This window comes from Carassius carassius, chromosome 7 (genome assembly GCF_963082965.1).
Source record: "Carassius carassius chromosome 7, fCarCar2.1, whole genome shotgun sequence".
Lineage (NCBI taxonomy): Eukaryota > Metazoa > Chordata > Actinopteri > Cypriniformes > Cyprinidae > Carassius > Carassius carassius.
In genome coordinates, this window is record NC_081761.1 from 2330023 (window position 1) to 2351869 (window position 21847).

Here is a 21847-nt window from a genome sequence, read left to right on the forward strand (position 1 = left end):
ATATATATATATATATATATATATATATATACATATAATACTGACTGTACATAAAGCTCCATTAAATTTCAGTCCATTCAATTACTGCTCTTTATTGCACAGCATAAAATATTGTTTTATGGTGCTATGGTAATGAGTGGTTTGATGGTTAAACCCGTTCTACTCGAGCTGCTTACAGTCTGAGCCACAGCAGCATCATGGAGGGGTGAATCCGTGCCAAGGATGTCTACATTACCAACTGACGTCTGATCCCGCGGCTCAATACCGGATTACAAGAAAGAGGACAGTGAGGTCATGTGCAATTACTCAAATGAAGCTCTGCAAACGGCACTACATTAAAGGCCTCTGAAAAAAATCCAATTACGCCAAGGCTTGAAGACTTTGTTAACAATTAAAGTGTCATACATTATAGGGATTGGAGATGCAAAGGTTGCCGGTTTGACTTGGGATGAGTGTTAAAAATATTACCATATATTTGACCCAAACTGAAATATTGAATATTATAAGGATAATATTGTTTAATAGCTTCTAAAGAACCTTTGTGGTAATAGAGTTACACAATGAATTTTAAAGCACAATGGGTTTTTAAACTATTAGCTGAACTATTAGTGCAAACTGTTTTATCATTAAATCCAGCCAATCATAACAGAAGAACTTGCATATATAATTAGCTGTTTAAAGGAATAGTTCACCCAAAAATGAAAACTTGCCATCTCAAGCCATGCAAGACGTAGATGAGTTTGTTTCTTCATCAGATTTGGAGAAATTTAGCATTAGATCACTTGCTCATCAATGGATGCTCTGCAGTGAATGAGTGCCGTCAGAATGAGGGTCCAAACAGCTGATACATTTTGTAATATGACAAAAGCTGCATGTTTGTACAAATTTATCTTCAAGAAATGTTTAAATTCAAAACATTGTTTCTAGCTAAATATCCTCTGTCCATATATTTCTCCCGTGAAAATTTCATCTGATTTCAATCAGGATAGAAATCTGCACAGATCAAGCACCGTTTACACACCAAAACAGTCCAAAACAGGTTTACTTTTCACTGGAGGAAGTGTTATTATAGACTTGTGTTTTGGCCAGAAATGATGATTTGAAGCTAAAAATGTCTTGATGATGGATTTGTTTCAAACAAACACACATCTTTTGGTTTCTCAAGACAATAACTGGTGGACTGGAGTGGTGTGGATTAATTGTGGATTACTGTGATGTTTTTATCAGCTGTTTGGACTCTCATTCTGATGGCACCCATTCACTGCAGAGCATCAATTGGTGAGCAAGTGATGTAATGCTACATTTCTCCAAATCTGATGAAGAAACAAACCCATCAACACCTTGGATGAACCATTGCTGTAACTCACTCCATGTTGTTACTGCTCACTTAAAATCTTAAGTGGCAACAAGCTTTACTTCACTGAACTGTGGTCAAAATGCCATGCAGTAGTGAATTATAACCAAGCGAGTCTAACTTTTTGCATGTGACATGATATTAAAAAGGTAATAACTTAAAGTTGTCAGAAAAATCATGTTTTTAACCATGTTTTCAATCTTGTTTTCCCTGGCGGGCATAAATAATGGTGGATTGTGCAGTTAGCGAGGTTGAACGTTAAAGCAGGTAATATGTTTCAGAGGCAGGCGGCTTCTCATGGGTCGCATTAGCCAGAATCGGCTGACACAAATCAATAGCAAGACAGATGCTTCACCAGTTTCATATTTTCATTTTAAGCAATCTCTTATTAATTTGTGTTCATATAAAAGCCATTTTTCCAGACAAGGGTGAAACTATAGATTCTGCCAGAGGCAATCAAATGTTTATCAGATTCTTTCTCATATGTTGATGGGAAGTTTTTCAGAAGATGACATGAGACTATAACCTCAGGCCCATTGGCTTGAATCTGAGAGACACATTTTGTTTCTGGGTTGTAGTACAAATTTTTTGTGCACTGGACAAATTGAATTCTGGTCTGCCCTGCTAAAATGGAAAGTCGCATGACGCATTTACAGGACGGGATGCCATGTTGATGTATTCACATCATCAATCAGCCTGGCACACATTTTACAGAGGAAACTAGATTTTTACATTTCTCAAGAAAAGTGAATCATACTGGTGTGTTCCGAGGGCTTGCTAGGTACAGTTACAAGTTAATCCCATTTCCGAAAAAAAAAAAAAAAAAGTTTATGGTTAGTCATGTCTCAGTTATGAAATTAATGAAATTAATAATAAAATGTCTGGAGTATTAAATACTAAGTCGTAATTATGAGATAAAATCAAAATGTCAAAATTATGACAGTCATAATTACTGTATGAGAAATTGAAATTATGACATATTGAGCTATAATTATGAGAAGAGATAGTCGTAGAACTTAGATGAATTAATAAGAGGGTAAGTCATAATTATGGCAGTCTAATTTATTAGATAAATAGTCATAATTAATGACAAGTCAAAATTATGACAAACAAATATAGTTATGTGATGAAGTCATAACTGGGAAAACACAAAATCATAATTCCTGCATAAGTCAAAATTATGACATATTAAGTAATATTTATGAGATAAAGCGTCAAAATTATGAGTCATAATTATAAAAGGTCAGTTGAGACAAAGCGTCATAATTGTGACAATTAGTGTAACTAGACAAGTCAGAATAATGACATAAACTGTAATTATGAGATAAAAAGCCATAATTATGACATATAAAGTCATCATTAATGTAAAATGAGCATATGAAGTCATGAATATGAAATTAGTCAAAAGGATGAGATATTAAGTCACAATTATGATTCAGATTTACTAGGTAAATGTTAAACATATGAGATAAGCCACAATTTTGACATACAAAATCATAATTACAGTATGAGACAAGTCAAAATTATGACATAAGTTGTAATTATGAGAAAAAATATAATAATAATTAATAAATATAATAAAATAATTATAGCTTACAAAATTATAATTACTGTTTAAGTCAACATTATGAACAGACTCATAATTATGAGTCATAATTATAAAATGTCAAAATGAGATATTAATAATAGTACAATTTATGGGATAAATGTCATTATTATGACGTACAAAATCATAATTTGATTTAGTATCTAAAACACTTTTTTTTTTCATGTGTTCCAAAATCACTAACCATAGCAACAGTGACACATGCTTAGCAACACCACTTATAAGTGGAAAGATTGGAAGGATTTGTATTTTTTTACTCCAGCGATTGAAGAAAAAAACAAACCCTCATCGATGTAATCACTGACGGCCAAGCAGAAGAAGTCTGTGTGAGATTTGTCGCTGAGGTACTTATGTTGACACTTTCTTAACAAAGAAAACTCGGCGCGAGATTGAAGACCGGATGGATAACAAAGGCAAACAAGAACACCGGCCGCCCGTTTCACATTGTGAGGCGGCAATCAGTGGTGACACACAGCGACTACATTCAGAAACGAACACGCCACACTTTGTCATATCCACTCAAAATAAAATAAAACAGCAGGACGGCTCAGTGCTACAGTTTAACCACACAGAGAGACAAAAAGACAGTTCGCTGTGAACGCATTACGTTTAGAAACCGATGCATGACATTTCTATTTACATCTGCTTGTTACTTTTGTGGATGTCAATGCTCAAAATCTTTTTTTTGATTAGTTAAAATTTCCTGTAGTCCCCCCCCCTCTTTTTCTAGTGTGCACTTCCGTAAAAATGACACATTCAGAAATACAATCTCTTATGTCTTTGTAGTGTGTTTTGCTTGCCTTTATGGCTCATGCAACATCATGTCTTTCTGTAGGAAAGGAAATGCAAGCTCTTTAATAGCTCAGTTGTCACTGATAAATGGAAAAGAGATGAATGGAGACATTTGCTAAAGTCTTTTGCTTCTCAGATGTTTCTTTTCAGAGAAAGACCTCAGTAATCGCCTCCAGAGATCTCAACAATGTCTCAGAGTGGCAGTGTGCCTACATTTTGCAATATAATGTGTGATTCCAATATGAACTCTATAGTTTTAGCTAACTATTTACTCACCTGTTTTGTTTTTTTGTTTAGTTTTTTAACTCCACTAAGGCATTTGAGAAGAATTCTCCTTGGTCCACTGTAAAATTGATTTATCAAAGATTATTGGAGTACGTTTTATTTCGGTCTCTCTTCTTCACATTTCCTTGTTTAATTCAAGGCATTACTTGCAGATTCTTTGTAATTATTTGTAATATTTACTAGCAATTTCTGACTTAAAATTGTTTCATTACTATTTTTTTTTTCACTGCAATTTACTGAAAAAGTGTCGAAAACATTTAACTAGTAACACTTTACAATAAGGTTTGTTAACTATTGGTTAACTATATTATCTTATACCATTTTTAATTAAAGTTAGCTAATTCATTTACCAGCGTTAACAAACGGATCTACAATGAACTACACTGTAATATATATGTATATATATGTATGTATATTATTTCAGTTTTTCTAATTCAGAATTTAATGTTAAATTCGAGCCTGTCTTTATTTTTAGTTTGTATTTATTTACACTTAGTATTTTTTGTGCTTCAGCTTAAAATGATTTTAATTATGTATTTCAATATGTTTTTATGTAACATTCCGAACATGTACCACATTAATATATTAACATAGTTTTTTACACAGTGGTAAAATGCATTGGATTAATTGTAATTATCATGGTAAATGGATGTGGTACTACAGTAAATATCAAAATACCTCTTTGTGCACATTAGGAATTTTAAGATTTAAGAATTTTTAAACATAAATTTGCAGATCATCTCAATAGAAGAGCACTTTTTTTTCCAGTGTATTCTTTTAAACAATTTTTTCTGTTGTTGTTTTTTTATTTCTGTACATTAAACATAGAATTAAAAAGTGCAAAGACATGCATTTCAAGATATATTTCACATATCATATCGCATATCATATTTTTAGGTTGCATCGTCCAGGATAAACTATAAGAGGTGGTTTGAAAAAGTGATGGTCACTTTGCATGTCGGTCAGATGGTCTCTTCCTAAGTGGGCATTTATTGACCAGAATAACTGCAGAGTGCATGAGATTTGCAGCAGTCAAAAGTCTGGCAATGCGAGACTATCCAATATTAGGCATTTGTAATGCGAATACAGAGGAGAGAATGTAAAAATAACATGCATTAGCGAAAGACGTAATCTAAAAGCCTCTGTGGTCCCGGACTGGACGGGCGTTTCGAGGTCTCTCTCGGGTCTCTCCATCTGTGTGAATGGACCCGCAGTGCCTCTGTTTGGACCTCGGCCTTTGAAGAGCTCTTCTGTTTGTTTACTCACAGGACTCAAATTGCCTGTGATGCCTGGTTAGATTTCCATCAGGAGCTCGCTGGAGGTCAGAGCCGAGGCCTGACCTTGGGTCCGGTTTGTTCACAAAGCCGCCACAGAATTCACTATCGGCCGAGGAAACCTGATCCTGGATCAGCGATCTTTATAATGGCACAGCGAGCTGCAGCCGTTGACTAAAACACTATCTCAGATCATTTGGGATTGTAATTACATCAATGCTGTTTGCGGATCTGTGCCGTCTTTTAGTGTATATTGAGTAAATTTAATATCGATCATGTGATCTGATAACAAACTCGGACATATATTATGCAGCATCCTTACAAGAGTAAAACTAAAGGTCCCAGGATACCGTTACTGTATGATACTTCACATGATAATGAAAAAAACAAACAACACAGATGTGACAAAGGATTCTACATTTCTTCATCTCCTAGAGAAATAATAGCATCTAAAGCACGATCACAAATTATTTTAATCCACCAAGTACAGAAACCTATATGAACATGAAAATCATTCAGTACCAGTGTTATTTTAGCATTATTTATATTATTATTATTATTATTATTATTATTATTATTATTATCATTTTAGTATATGCTTTTTTCATTTTTATAAGTTTTATACAATTATTTTTAGATACTTCTTAATAGATACTAGATACTTAGAGTATGAATGCATGCATTTTGAATTTGGTGTTTGTTATTAAATAAATAAATAAAAACAATTAATGAAATAATTCATATTAAAACAACATTGTCAATATTATATTAATTTAAAATGATAATAATAATAATAATAACAAATAAATAAAATAATCATAATTAATAATGTTATAACAATGAATACAATGATTATATAATTATAATAATTTCTTTAATATTAAAAATAATAATGCATGTCATGCTTTTTACTAATATAAAAATATATATGCATCAAATATCGGTGCATATTCAACATTATAAAATAATGCAAGAATTCTATTTTTTTTCCAAATTATTATTATTATTTTTACAATTATTTAAATTATGTCTGTATATGAACATATACAGTATGTGCATGTTTCAAATATTTGCTTGTGACAACGATCTTTATAAAAATCTATATAAAAAAGATATGTTTTGAAAAAAAATTTTTCTAAACGAAAAGATTATTAGTAACTCTTGTTTAGTTATTTGGGATTTGAGGAAAAGTGTTTGCTAGTAGGAGTGAAGGAAAAAAAACTGTTTTGATTTAGCTTTCGCCTCGTGTAAGCATTTAAACAGCCGGTCCCTGTTGTACAGAGTGCTTGTAAAGGCCTGGCCATCAGAAGGACCTTGGATCTCACCCTGGATGAAGAATGAAACTTTATGCTTTGATGATAAAGCTTTCCAATACCCAGAGCAAACGTTTGTCGGGAAAAGCCATGACAGCAAGCTATTACTAGCAGAAGACATCAGTGAGGATGTCACCTGACTTCTCGCCCATGTTTGCTTCAAAATCCCTTTGAGGATGACTAGTGGGGACCTGCTTGACGTGTGTGTAAGATGAGACAAGACTGGATCCCAGAGAACCAGGATTAACAAGAAAGACTCTGCCCATGATTGATGCTGATGAGTCAAGGAATTATTTATTTATGTTTAGGTCCAGGAAATATTAAAGGCAGCAATTACTCTGTATTTATTGAAGGTAAACTATATTATGATTATTAATTGAATGTACTTTATTCTTTTTTTATCATGAAATATGTTAAATTATATATTTTTTATTATATTTAATTAGAATATTTTACTTTTAATATTTTCATTATTATTTAATATTACTGAATTATAAGTATCTATCTCTCTATCTATCTATATGTCTTTCTGTCTAATAATATTAATAATAATAATTATGATTATTATTAGGCTTTTTATTCAAATCATGGAAATAAATATATTAATAAATTATATTTTAATTTGATTCAAATTAAATTTTAAAACTATTAAACTATTAAAACTATTCATTTAATGAAATTAATAATATCATAATATAATAGATTTATAACATCATATTTCATACAGTATATACAATTAATGCTTGAACACTACTACTACTAATAATAAATCATATGTTTTATGGTTTTCACTTATATTAATATATATTAATTAAAATATAAAATATTCATATTAATATATTAACTTTTGTGCATATTTAACATTTGAAAATATTACAATCAAATTTCAATACATTTTGTAATTTTTATTTTTTGTATATTGATTGTTGTCATAATCATTATTATAATTTCTCTATAAAAAGATGTGTTCACGTTTTAGATATTAGTTTTTAACAGTGATTTGCATGAAAAATGTTTATTTATATACAAAAAAAATATAATATTTTGAAAATATATGCAAGTATCTTTTTTTTACCGATATATGTAATTTATGTTTATTTATGTTTATCAGATTTGGGTTAAGAAAACATTATAATATTTTTAATTTTGCAATATTTTAGCCTCCAACTAAAGTAAGCAACTCCAGTGAGCATATTATGTACCTGTTGGATTGCTCTGAGTCAAGTTGGTTTGTTAATATGTTATGTAGAAACAGAATATACTGTCACTGGTTAAAAAACAACAACAACAACAACAACAACAAAACACTTCATATCAATGTCTTCCTGTTTTGAGTTATCATGTTTTTTACAACTTCTATAATTGCTTCTACAACTATGCGTGACACTGCTATCATAAAAGAGCAAAAAAAAGCCTTTATGTTCACTAAATTGGACAGATATTTGGCAGCGGCACGTTCTGCTTGGAAATTGTTGGTGCAATATGCACTCAGCGATACCAACGATCTGCAAATATTCTTTGAGGTGTTTCATCTTTACTCTGTCTGGGTCTAAATCCTCATTGTTTACCTCCACAGTTCAATGGACTGGCTTAAATGTGATTTTACCCCTGATTTTCTCGCCGGCTTTCTGTTTTATCTCATCGAGAGGCAAACAGCGGACCTACCGCATCAGATCTACTTTTAGCAAGCCGCCTCGCAAACAGGCCTGGGTCTTCACAGCAGGGACACAAATCCTCCCTAATCCAAATTAACCCCTCCAAGTCAAATAAAACAGTCTGTCACACACCGTCTCGCTCGCCCGTCTCTCCTTTTTATGGCAGTGGCAGATGGCACTGGGAAGATGGACCTAAAAACAGCAATATATTAAACAGACAAAACAATTACTCTCTCTTGTTTGCTCACAGCCACATAAAACTGAATCTACACTGATTTACATTCAAATCTACAGTAGATATGCTTTATTAGATTATGTCAGCATTAACTAAGCATTACTTCATGCAAAAGTGAGATTTCGCTCTCAAATCAGTAAAGTCTGACACGTCAAGGGTTAAATTGATGTTAATGAGGCTGAACACTATTGCACTGGGTTAATTTACTTTAATCAAAGTCATTCTACATGCTCTGTGGAGGTGCATTAATTAATGCATCATTCATTTCTATACAGTTCATTGATCTGCACCCATTGATGATTTAGTGCAATCCTAAAGCTTTTAATTGCAAATGCATGTGACCTTCATCAGGCATCATCATATATCAAGTGTGATATATTTTCTGAAGGAAATGGGTGGTGCATCCCCATTCAAAACCTGTCGAATTTATATATATATATATATATATATATATACATATATATTCATGCAAGCATGCAATACAGTGACATTTTTTGCATGTGCCAAATATATGATCACTGACAAACAGACTGATAGCCAACATTACATGTCCATTCTGATTAGTTTAGCATAGTATATTATGGTGTGTAGATATGACTCATGCTTTGCATCTGAAAAAAGATTACAGTTTAACCTTTGATGTCAGTGGTTTGTTCAAATCATTAACACTAACTATGAGTGATAAGTTAAACCTGACTTGGCAAACATTTCTAAACATTGCTAGAGCAGCCACAATTTATAAAATGTCAAATATACACATCGTTTAAACAATATTTAGAGCCTCATTACCTAGTAAATGGCAAAAGCATCAATTTCACTTATGTAAAGTGAGATGCATTTACAATAAACCAGGTTTGGATTTTTTTTAATTTCCATTCAGGTTGAATTATCTTTTTGTTTCAATTAAATTTTAGTAAGTTTTAGAAATAATGTTGCGTTTTTGTATGTTTTGTTAATTCTTTAAATCAATTTAATTGCACTCAGTGTTCTTTTCATATTACTGCTACAGGTTTTGAATTAGATTTTATTTTTACAGTTTCTGTTTTCAATTTAATTGTACTTAGTTTTAGTTATTTTGTGTTTGAGTTTTTGCATGTTTCGTTTGTTTTTCAATTTATTTCAGTTGTGCTATTTTAGTATCATTGATACATATAGGTTTTAAATAGATTTTTTTTTTCACTTTAATTTTAGATATTTATTGTGTTTTTGTACATTTTGTTTAATGTTCAATTCAATTCAATTCTGCCCAGTCTTATTTTATTACTACTGATATACTGTTGTGCCCAATGATATTTTAGTATCACTAATATACTGTATTATAGGTTTAAATTAGATTTAATTTTAATTTGAAATTTTTAGTAATTTATTGTGTTTTAAATTTTTTTGTTCAATTTTAAGTTAAATTAAATTGCGGCCAATATTTTTATATCACTGATATACTATTATAGGTTTTTATTATTAGACTATATTTTTATATTTTATGTAGTAAGCTCTTTTAGTATTATGTATTATTGTTATTATTTAAATATGTCTATATAGTTGGTATTCTGTTTACATAATTTTTTTTTACATTTATTTTAATTATAAATAATTGTGCCTAAAACAATCTGTGATTAAAGAGTGACTCAAATAAATAGGTTGTGTATGTGATGATTCCAAAACCAGATCAACGGGAAAACGCTTTAAAGCCTGAGGCCTGTTAACACATCTCATGTAAGCATTTTTTCATCGGTGCTCATCACAGGTTACACAGTTCACACCATATGAGTGTCACATAGCTTCAGCGTTCATTTTCACACATTGCATGCAAAAAAAAAAAAAAAGTGTATATATATATATATATATATATATATATATATATATACACACACACATTTAATCTAAAACATGGGGGAAAATGTAAAGCCGACATTTCCAATTGGAAATTAATTGGATGGCATGTGATTAGAGTGGTGTGAAAAAAAAATCCCTCGGAGATTAAGGCAATTTTGTTTCTTTGCAACAATTTGCTTAAATTTATAATTTACATGCATTACAACGAGTCCATTTTGATTGTGCATGTGGACTTTGGTCACTCTAATATGAGTAAAAGAGGCAGTTGCTAAAAGAAACCCAATTATTTCTGAGATCTTAACTGTACTTTCAGTTGCTCTACTTTTGAATCACATTTTGCAATGAGACAGCAAGTTTTGAGGGGCAAACAAACAGCACAAACCTTGACATCTTTGTGTTGTCAAAAGCACACATAACCTTACCTTTGTTGTCACTGGGAATTCTGGGCTGCCCTACATTTGGCATTGTTGACATTGCTGAACATTTCATGTATGGTCCGACTCCTGTTGAGAGCGCCTCTCACATAAATAGTTCAAACTATTCCCCGTCTGAGTCGAACCCACAGCGTCACATATCTCGAGCAAAGCCATCCGTCTGGACCTTCGCTTGTCAGTTTCAATGAAAGTCTCCATCTTCTCCAGCCGTAAATGCAGGTTGTGTGCAGCGCTCAGCCTCGAGCAACACTTCACCATCTGCTGGACAATTCTGCTGTTATCTAGTCACTTTTGGAAGAGCTGCATGCAGCCTGTAGGAAAAATCACAAATGAGATTCTGAATCGTTTCTCCTAGACATAGATGAGATTAAACAGAGCAAATGGAGACTTTTGCTTAATTCTTCTGCTTATATGGTTTCAAAACACACATAAAACATACGATTTGAACTCCTACAAATTATCATAAGATCAAATGATTTTACAAATGAGATTCTGAATGTTTTCTAAACAGCAATAACAATAAACAGATGAGTTTTTGCTTAATTCTGTTAATATTTTAGTATTACTGATATACTGTTATAGGATTTGGAATTAGATTTTTACATTTTATATTTGTATCTTCTGTTTTGTAACCTATTGTGTTTTCTTATAATTATTTATTGATTTAATAGGTCTATATAGTTGTTACTCATTATTATTTACAGTTTATTATTCAGTTATTTTAGTTCAAGAAATGTTGCATTGGAACCTAGCTGAAATTGTTTAATTTTATATATATATATATATATATATATATATATATATATATATATATATATATATATATATATATATATATATATATATATATATATAATTGACATTTTTGTATTTATTTCATGTATATTTTATAAATTATAAGATTATATAATTTTACAATTTTATAATTTATTGATGACATTGCTTCTTCTCTTTCTGCTTAAAAATGATGACCAAGAGTCAGAAAATATCAAACTTCTGAGCAACAATCCTTTGTAACCTGTCAATCAAAATAGCATCAAAATACAAATTCTAGACCTTTAATATCTATCGATAACGCGTTTCTCACAAAGGACACAGCAGAAAATCGGACAGCACAAGCAGCCCAGCAGTGATTTTGATGGATGACTTTTAATTTAACAGGAAAGGTCACAAGCCACACAACCTGACATTGAAGAATCAGTGCTCATTACATGTTTTAGTTAAATTATTAGTTAAATGTCTTGTATAGTTGGGACTTTTTCACAGGAAAAAAGCAGACGTCACAAGCTCAAGTTTACGACAGCGATCTGCACTTATAAAATGACTGATTTCATTAGTTTTCAGTGAGATTCAAAGTGGCATCAGAGACGACTGCCGATAAATTGAAGTAAAGCGAAGTTTAACTTCATGCAAATGCACTTGCAATACTAGACGCATTTACAGTTACTTGCATAAAGATTTATATATTTCAGATATCTAGTCTCAATGCATTTGTTGACAGCAAAGGCATGCATATCTCTGGACATCTTCCTCTGTGCAAAGGTAGCAGACATGTTTGCCTGTCTTCTAGAAGGTTTGAAACATCGAGGTGCCTGAGGAATTCAAAGAACACACAAGCTTCCCAGAAAATAAAAGATTATAGGACAAGACAACATAGTCAAAAAGAAAGAGTTTCTCTATAGGACAGGACTGGATATCTGGGACAGGCTGCCCCAGAACAGGCACCACAAACGTCAAGTTGTGTTTGTTTGAGGCACAAAACAAGCACAAACTACCTTTGTTGACTATCGCTGGGAATTCTGCCAGTGCGAACTACCTTTCCGAGAGAACTCTATGTTGGCCTGTCTAGGACAAAAGAGGAAACTCTAGCAAAAACTCACTGAAGCATGAGCGTGGCTATTGCATGACCCAGAAACCAACTCTACATCCTCGGACCACTCTTTCAGAGCTTTGTCCATTTCTCACGTCGAGTCAGGCCACCCACTCTCACAGATAAGCGCTCCCGACCGTCTCGCTGCCTGCCAGGGGAGATTATGCATGTTTGCAACTTGAGCGTGATTTCCATAAAGCTTCGAAACTCAATCATCCCCCTTTGCGACGTCTGTCAGGCTGCAATGCTCTCACCTGTCAACCTCCGTCACAGCAAGAAGAAAAGAATGTAAAAGCACAGGAACTGAATGAAGACACCCTTGGAAGCGGATCTGTCGAGATGTGCTTTGCTATCACAGTTATATGACCTGTCATTCCCGTGTGCAAATGAAGAATGACACTGTTCGTATTGTGACTACACCATTTTCCGCCAATATGAGTGTGTTGTTACGAGTGATTCATATTGTAAGCAATAACAGACTGAAAATATATTCCTGACAACATGCCAGTGTGTTAAGGTTGAAATAACACGTTGGGTCAATGAGGCCTTATTTTCCTTCCAATTGAACATTCGCATGAATCACTGAATTTGAATTGCACTCAACCCAGACACTCAAAGCGCATGTAGTAGCTTCTCTCCATGGCACCCACTAGGATGATGCAAGCACAGACAATGTCACGGTGATGTCTTCAGCACGCTCTGGCGATCTGGCGGGGATAGAAGTCACTTACGCAATCGACTGGATTCAAATCAGCAGCTGCAAGACAGATAGGAATTGTATAAAGAAAATGTGATGTATGACTAACTACTTATACAATTAACAGGATACCTAACATAATCACATAAAAAACAACAACAATAAAACATTTAGAACAAGTTAAAAAAAACATAAAAAGACAAACAGACAGACAGAAAGATAGATCGACAGACATATGACAGACAGACAGACAGAAAGTCAGACAGATGACAGACATACATACAGACAGATGGATCACAGACAGACAGACAGACATACAGACAGACAGATGGATGACAGACAGACAGACAGACAGACAGACAGACTGATGACAGAAAGATAGACAAAGTGATGACAGACAGACAGACAGACAAACAGAAAGTCAGACAGATGACAGACAGACATATGGATGAAAGACAGACAGACAGACAGACAGATGGATGACAGACAGACAGACAGACAGCTGACAGACAGACGGATGACAGACAGACAGACAGACAGACAGACAGACAGACAGACATACAGACAGACAGACAGATGGATGACAGACAGATGGATGACAGACAGACAGACATACAGACAGATGGATGGATGACAGACAGATGGATGACAGACAGACAGACAGACAGACAGACAGACAGAGACAGACAGATGACAGACAGATGGATGACAGACAGACAGATGACAGACAGACAGACAGAGAGATGGATGACAGACAGACAGACAGACAGACAGACAGATGGATGACAGACAGACATACAGACAGACAGACAGACAGATAGTTGGATGACAGACAGACAGACAGATAGACAGACAGATGGATGGATGACAGACAGACATACATACAGACAGACAGACAGACAGACAGATAGATGACAGACAGACAGACAGATAGATGACAGACAGACAGACAGACAGACAGACAGATGGATGACAGATAGACATACAGACAGACAGATAGTTGGATGACAGACAGACAGACAGACAGACAGACAGATGGATGGATGACAGACAGACATACATACAGACAGACAGATAGATCGATGACAGACAGACAGACAGACAGACAGACAGATAGATAGATAGATGACAGACAGACATACAGACAGACAGATGGATGACAGACAGACAGACAGACAGACAGACAGACAGACAGACAGATGACAGACAGACAGACAGACAGACAGACAGACAGATGGATGACAGACAGACAGACATACAGACAGACAGACAGACAGACAGACAGACAGACAGACAGACGGATGACAGACAGACAGATAGATGACAGACAGAAGTTTAACATGCTAATGTTGTGTGACTGCTCATTAAATATGGATGATATTTTGTTATCATATTTTTTAGACACTTATGTGACAGTGGGTGTGAATAATATGCATAGATTTACATTATTTACATTTTCTCAAAGAAAATCTCATTTATTTGAATCTATAAGATTTGTAGAAGCCGGTTTGGGATTTTGTTTCCCGGCAAAACAATCTGAATAGAGATGAGCGAATGAAATCAATGCAGATCACTTACACCACGGTGACAAAAGATGCCACAGAGCTAAACCTTAATTAGCTGAAATAATGAGACCAATACAGAATCCAATCCAATTAGAAGAGAAAAGTCTCTTGAAGCGAAGCCTCTCTGCGGGATGATAAACACAACGGAACAACATTACATTCCTCAGAGAAAAGAAAACGAACAATACAAGGACTTCACCATCGCCATCTGTATTTCTAATAATGCTTAAACACATTATCAATTAAAAGATAGAAACACTTCAACCCAATAATTGAAGGTTGTGTGAGAGAGCAAGCCGAGGCTGATTTGTCATAGCATGTTGACATTTCATAGCATGAATAAACAACCAGTGATGTTGAGGTTTTATATATCTTTATGCTGCTCAGTCAACACATCTTCTAACGACATGCTGACTAGACAAATGAGAATGATGTGCAGTCATAAACAGCAGAGGTCATGTATCCTACTGAGGGAAAATAACCAGCAAATACTGGCCCATGGTAGTTAAACTGGTTTTAAGTACTTGTTAGTACTGGTCAGGCTGGGAGAGGCACTAGTCGAGTGGCTAAAACAGCTTTAAACCATTGAGCATCACCAAAACATATTTGGCTAATGTAAGCAGTATTTTATTTTTATTTTATATTTTAATAAGGCTCCAGACATAATGTAAGCAGTTCTGTCACTCATATCATAAATTAATGCAAAATAAACATAAATCCCTACTTACTTGATGTGCATGTACTATAATGAATTATATATCTTTCTATGACCCTTTTTACTGATGCTTTTTGTAATTGTGGATAAAGTTTCAAAACCTAGGCAGCATTTTAGGTCTTCAACAAGTGATGTCTAGTTATCAACACTGGAAAACATAACTGTTTTATTTAATAAGAATTTTGTGCCAATTTTTGTAAAAATGATTTGGTGTTCCTAAAATAAAATAAAATAAAATAAAATAAAATAAAATAAAATAAAATAAAATAAAATAAAATAAAATAAAATAAAATAAAATAAAATAAAATAAAATAAAATAAAATAAATTTACTTAGTTTATATGCATTACGTATATATTAGACTTTATAATTATTCTAAAGTGTTAGCAAAAATAAATAAATGAATTAAAATAAAGAAATAAATTGAGTTAGCATAATACTTCAATTAGTGTTCAATTACATAACTTTAAATGTGAAAAATGCACCATTATAAGTGGTAATTAAAATGTACCCATTTTAATAAATGTTGTAAAATAATTTTTCATTGTTAGTTTATAATGCCTACTGCATTAAACAAATGTTTATCAGTTAGCAAAATAAAATTAAATAAAATTCATTCATAAGCATTATTGCAAAACTAGCTAGGCAGAATTTTAGGTCATCACAGACACTACTGGTCCAGTTTTACATTATATTTTCAGTTTAATATTAATATACAGTTCCTATTTTGCATGTTCCAAAGACAAAAATGCATTTGTAATGAGCTCACAAAAATAAAATAAAATCAGAAATAGGCTTATAACAGGGCTGCAATGTTAAAATCAATGCAAATCCAATTGTTAACTTGCAACATGCTAAACTCAGACTAACTCTATTAGACAAAAACATGCATTACACAGTAACATGTCAACAAAGCGTGCAATAACAGCGGTGTTGTACTTCATATCAAACAACTCCAGGGAATGAAAGAAATTGTGCAATGAGCTTTGGAAAAAGCAAATAGTTATTTGTCAAAGGCCTGATCCATTTTGTTCTCTTTCACAGGTTTTTGAACACTTAATGTAGCAATGCTGGGTTTAAATTAGACATGGCCATAAATACACAGGATAAAACATTCAATTCTCACGGATACAGCTGTGAGAGTTCACATTTGAAGAACTGGAGGATGACACAGCTGTGTATGAACACACTGTAATACACAACAGCTGCTAAAACAATGTTTTTACAGATACAGCACACATTTATGATTTGAATGTCTCACTTTGAATGAGATGTGTTACTTAATTGAAAAATAAATAAATAAAATAAATCAGTACAATGAGGCCTTTTGTAATTGTTCAGAAGAGTTTCTCTTGATCAAGATGAAAAGATATTTGAAGTGAAATGATATAGCGCAAATGTTTTTCCTTCATAGAATACACTGAAATGGTTTTGACTCAGACGTTTCTCCCATGGTTTAATAGTAGAAATAAAAATAAATATGGAGAATAACATTGAGAATGAGAAATATTAATGAGATTAAGATCTCATATGTGACCAGTGATTTAACGATCATTTAATACTACTATAGTTTTGTAATATTTTAAGTTAGCGTTTAATTTTAATTTAAATTTTATTTTTATTTGTGTATATTTGTGAATATTTTTAGCATTTTATCATACTTATTTATACATACGTATTACTAATAACATTTAATTTGTTTTTATTCAAGTATTTTATTTATTTATTTATTCAGTTAATAACTTATTTTACTTATTTAATAATACAATAAAATAAAAGAAAATATTGTTTCTTCATAATACATCAAGAAATGTTCATTTACACAACTTGAAATGTAAAAAATGCATTTGTAGATTAAAATTGAAATTAATCTATGACTAAACGTTCATGATATTCTAATATTGAAAAAAAAATAGCTTATTGTAAACTGTTAGTAAAAATAAAAACAAAAATAGCTGTTCGGTTTTTTTAAGTCAATCAATCAATAAATCAATTCATATATTTTTTGTGCTTCAACATACTTCGGTTAGCTACTAAGGCAACATTTATACTTTTTTTTTTTATTATTGTATTATTTTTAGTTAACTTTACCCCTCTATGTGACCTTTTGAGTAAATGGACATCCAAGTCTGTTAAGTATAATTTATTTACATATTTACGTCCGTTTAAAGCAGTTCACTCAAGTTTGTCCTTGGTTACCCGAAGGCTTTTCTGAACGGCGCACTTCTGAGCTAAAATTAACCCTGCCTATAAAAGCAATGGTCTGTAAAAACACAAGCAAACAAAGGTCAGATAAATTAGAGATCAGGACTGGCAGCGGTGCATGAAAAGACATGCAGGATGGAAAGCAGAAGTTGCTCAGGTTATTCTGGGATATAGCATGCCATATGTTGGACACTGGGAATACATGAACTCACTGGCACTCATGTTTGCAATGCAGTACTAGTGGACTAAAATGGTATGTGTCAAGCAGTGTGAAAATAGTATATAAAAGACAGTATGCAATGATAATCTGCCACATTGTCACCTGCATGGTTTATTTAATGTGTGGTGTCTAGTTATCAGCATTGAAATAAAAATCAATTGTTTGACATTTTAATCCAATATGTGTGGAATGTTTTGCTAGTCTGATTAAAATGATTAAAAGTGGATCAATCAATAAAAAAAATTTAAATAAATATTGCATTCGTTTGTTATACAGTACTCCACGAAGTGTACTCCTGATATATACAGGATCACAAAAAGCAACAGTATTGAGATGTTGTACAATCCAGAAAAAGACAAAACAGGCTTCAGTTGTGGTTGTGGGTGTTGAAATATCTTACGACATCTCATACAAATATGAGTCCATGTACAGTCAGCTTGTGCATCCTGCATCCGTCACTAAAGCCTGGTAGATCCCATTTACAATCTTGAATAAAATAACAACAACGCTGTTATAAGGCTCCAAATAATTCACAAGGTTGTCAGCTGGACATGCAGGGGGCAGTGTGCTACTGAATATCATTTAGATTTTGGCATCGGGACAGTAATTAGTTTGTGTTGGGAAAGTCGTTGTGTAATATTCCACATGAAAGGTTAAAAACACGTCTTAAACAGCAACTGTGCTGTGACGATTACTTTGACAAGCACGCAGCAGTATAGACTGCATAATTTATAAGAAAGTGACAAGACGTTGTTTAGAAAGTTTTTACATGAAAGGCTCCAAAAGTTGTTGCTGTTATCGTCCTAATTCCCCCAATCCTCTTCATGCATTACAATATGTTTGTGTCAGTCTACATGACGGCTGAGGAAAGAAGAGGAAAAACAGGACAAGAAACTTCTGACACTACTGAGAAAGTTTCATCTAATGCCAGTCGCATACATATAGACTTTTATACTTATTTGATGATCTGACTGATTAAATATGCTCTTTCATAGTTTAGAAGACAAACTGAAGTCAATAACTGAGACATACAGTATACTATAAAACTATAAAATCATAAATTTGATGAAAATTTTCATATGCTTTTATATGAAGTGAATGGGTGCCGTCAAAATGAGAGTCCAAAAAGCTGATAAAAACATCACAATAATCCAATAATATCAATCAATAATCCACAGCAAGTAATCCACACCACTCCAGAAAATAAATAAATGTCTTGTGAAGCCAAAAATCAAACAAATTAAGATATTTTTAACTTTAAACCATTACTTCTGGTTAAAATATGGGTCCTTATTTAATAATAGCAACAACTCAAGGATAAAAAAGTCATTTGATCTGAATCAGGAGAGAAATCTGCACAGATCAAGCACCATTTACAAGCCAAAACAGCTCTAAACAAATATGTGGGTGAACTTTGATGTGAGAAACAACAGGAGATGGGCTTTTTCACTTGAGGAACCGTTATTATGGATTATGAACTAGTATTTTTGCCAGAAGCAACCGTTTAAAGATAAAGCGACTTGATGGATTTGTTTCTTACAAACATTCAGTTTCTCTCTTCTCCAGATGTTAACTGATGGACTGGGGTGGTGTGGATTAATTGTGGTTTACTCTGATGTTTTTATCAGCTGTTTGGACTCATTCTGATGGCACCCATTCACTGCAGAGCATCCATTGGTGGGCAAGTGATGCAATGCTATATTTCTCCAAATCTGTTGAAGACCTCATCTTGGATGGCCGTATTGCAGTCTAAGAGAAACAATTGAGACATTAAGGAGATCTTGACGGGTTGCATTGACAGATGAGCATGTTTTGAGTGTTTCCAGGTGAGGCGTGTAACAGTAACTACAAAGAACACACCATTTAGTCAACGACTCGGTGGTTTACTAACAAGTGGCGAAGACGTCCTGTTGATACGCATCGTTAAATCATAACTCAATGACAGAATAAAAGCTGAAAGCTACATGCTGATCTCTCTAATGTTTCATCTCAGTGTCACTTACAGAAGCGATGAGGTCTCTGCACTGATGTGATGCTGAGGGGAGCGATGCGTCTTTCAGCACATTAAAAGAGCAGGATGAAATGAAGCCATGCCGCGCTGTCATAAATGAGTAACGGTCCTGTTAGATAACGCCCCGTGGGCTCCACTTTAGTAGACGGAGCACCAGTGATTTGTTCACAGAATATCACGACTCGGATAGTTTCTCATTCATGATCGTTAAAAATTCTTTGTTTGTGTTCGTTTATAAGTCAAATAAATCATTAATCCTGGCTATTTCAAGCAGCCTTGAAAGGGGACAGCTGCTGAAAGTTAGCCATTTTAAAAGTTAACTATAACAACAGACGTCTCAAATGGTAATACAGTATATTAACTTTCAAGCACTATTCTAATGCACTACAATGTTCACTCCATAGACATTTTTCTGCCTTAGAACAGTCTTTTTCAAAAATATGAATGACCCCAAACTTATGAACTATAAGGTATATAGCATATAAGAGTGTACAAGATAAATAGATGTTGCTTTCTGGAGTAAAAATAAGTGCTATAACCAAGGATAGATAGATAGATAGATAGATAGATAGATAGATAGATAGATAGATAGATAGATAGATAGATAGATAGATAGATAGATAGATAGATAGATAGATAGATAGATAATCAGCTTTTATGTATTTATCAAAATAACAAGAGCAGTTAGTTGTCAAAAGTCATAATGACAAAAAGAAGTATGCAAAATGTATCATTTAATTTAATAAAATAAATAAAGCCTTCGGAGTTTCATTTATGTGACAATTGGATGAGAATTGAACAAATAGTTGTCATTTGGCTCAAAGCAATACAGGAATCACGTATTTGTATGTTCTTTCTGTTGATTAAGGGTTTAAGCAAGACTTCTTCACCTTAAAAATGGTTGTTGTAATCAGCACCTCATTTAGAAACAATCATTGGATTTCGTTAAGCAAATACTTTATGATACAGGACTTTTCAGCTCAACATATGATCTTTAACATTATAGTACAGTACTTAACAAGAAAAACAGCACATCATGTGAAAAGGCTGCTGACCTCTGCTCCAGGGCATCAGACTCCACGAGTGCATGCATATTAGGTGACCTGTTAGTCCAGCATGGAGAAACATTGCCTGACCACCTCTAACCCAACAACAGTCTGACTTCACACCTCTGGACTGACCTTGCTTTCAGCACAGACTCTCCCTCAGTGCTTGACCTTTCACTTCATCCTTCATGATGTGCCTCTAACCAGTTCTACTAACCCCACGTTCTACGCTTTCATGACATCTTATTAATGTCAGTCAAGGTTTCATGCATCAAAAACAATGTAATTTAGTTTTGTATGAGAATTTGATAAAAAAAAAAAAAAAAAAATTAATTAAATTAATTATCTAATATACATAATATAAACATTTATATAGTCTAACATATAAGTTGGAATAGAGCAAGAAACCTAAAATTGTCCATATTATGATCTCTATACAACCATGACAATAGAAACTACAAAAAAAAAAAAGCTTTCTTTCATTCAGTTTGATGACTAATTTACACAAAATTACACTGCTAGATACGAAAACCCCTCAAACCTCATTTTCTTATGATGTTGCCCAGATTTGTTCCTTATTGTAAGAAACACCTCACAGCTTGGCATGCAGCTGTTCTGGCCGAAGCATTCTCTGTCACGTCCCTCACAAATGTTCTTCGTAATGAAGTCGGTGGACTTCAAAGCAGGCGTTTGATACCACTCGCCTGTATGACCACGAAACCAGCTCATTAGCAGCGG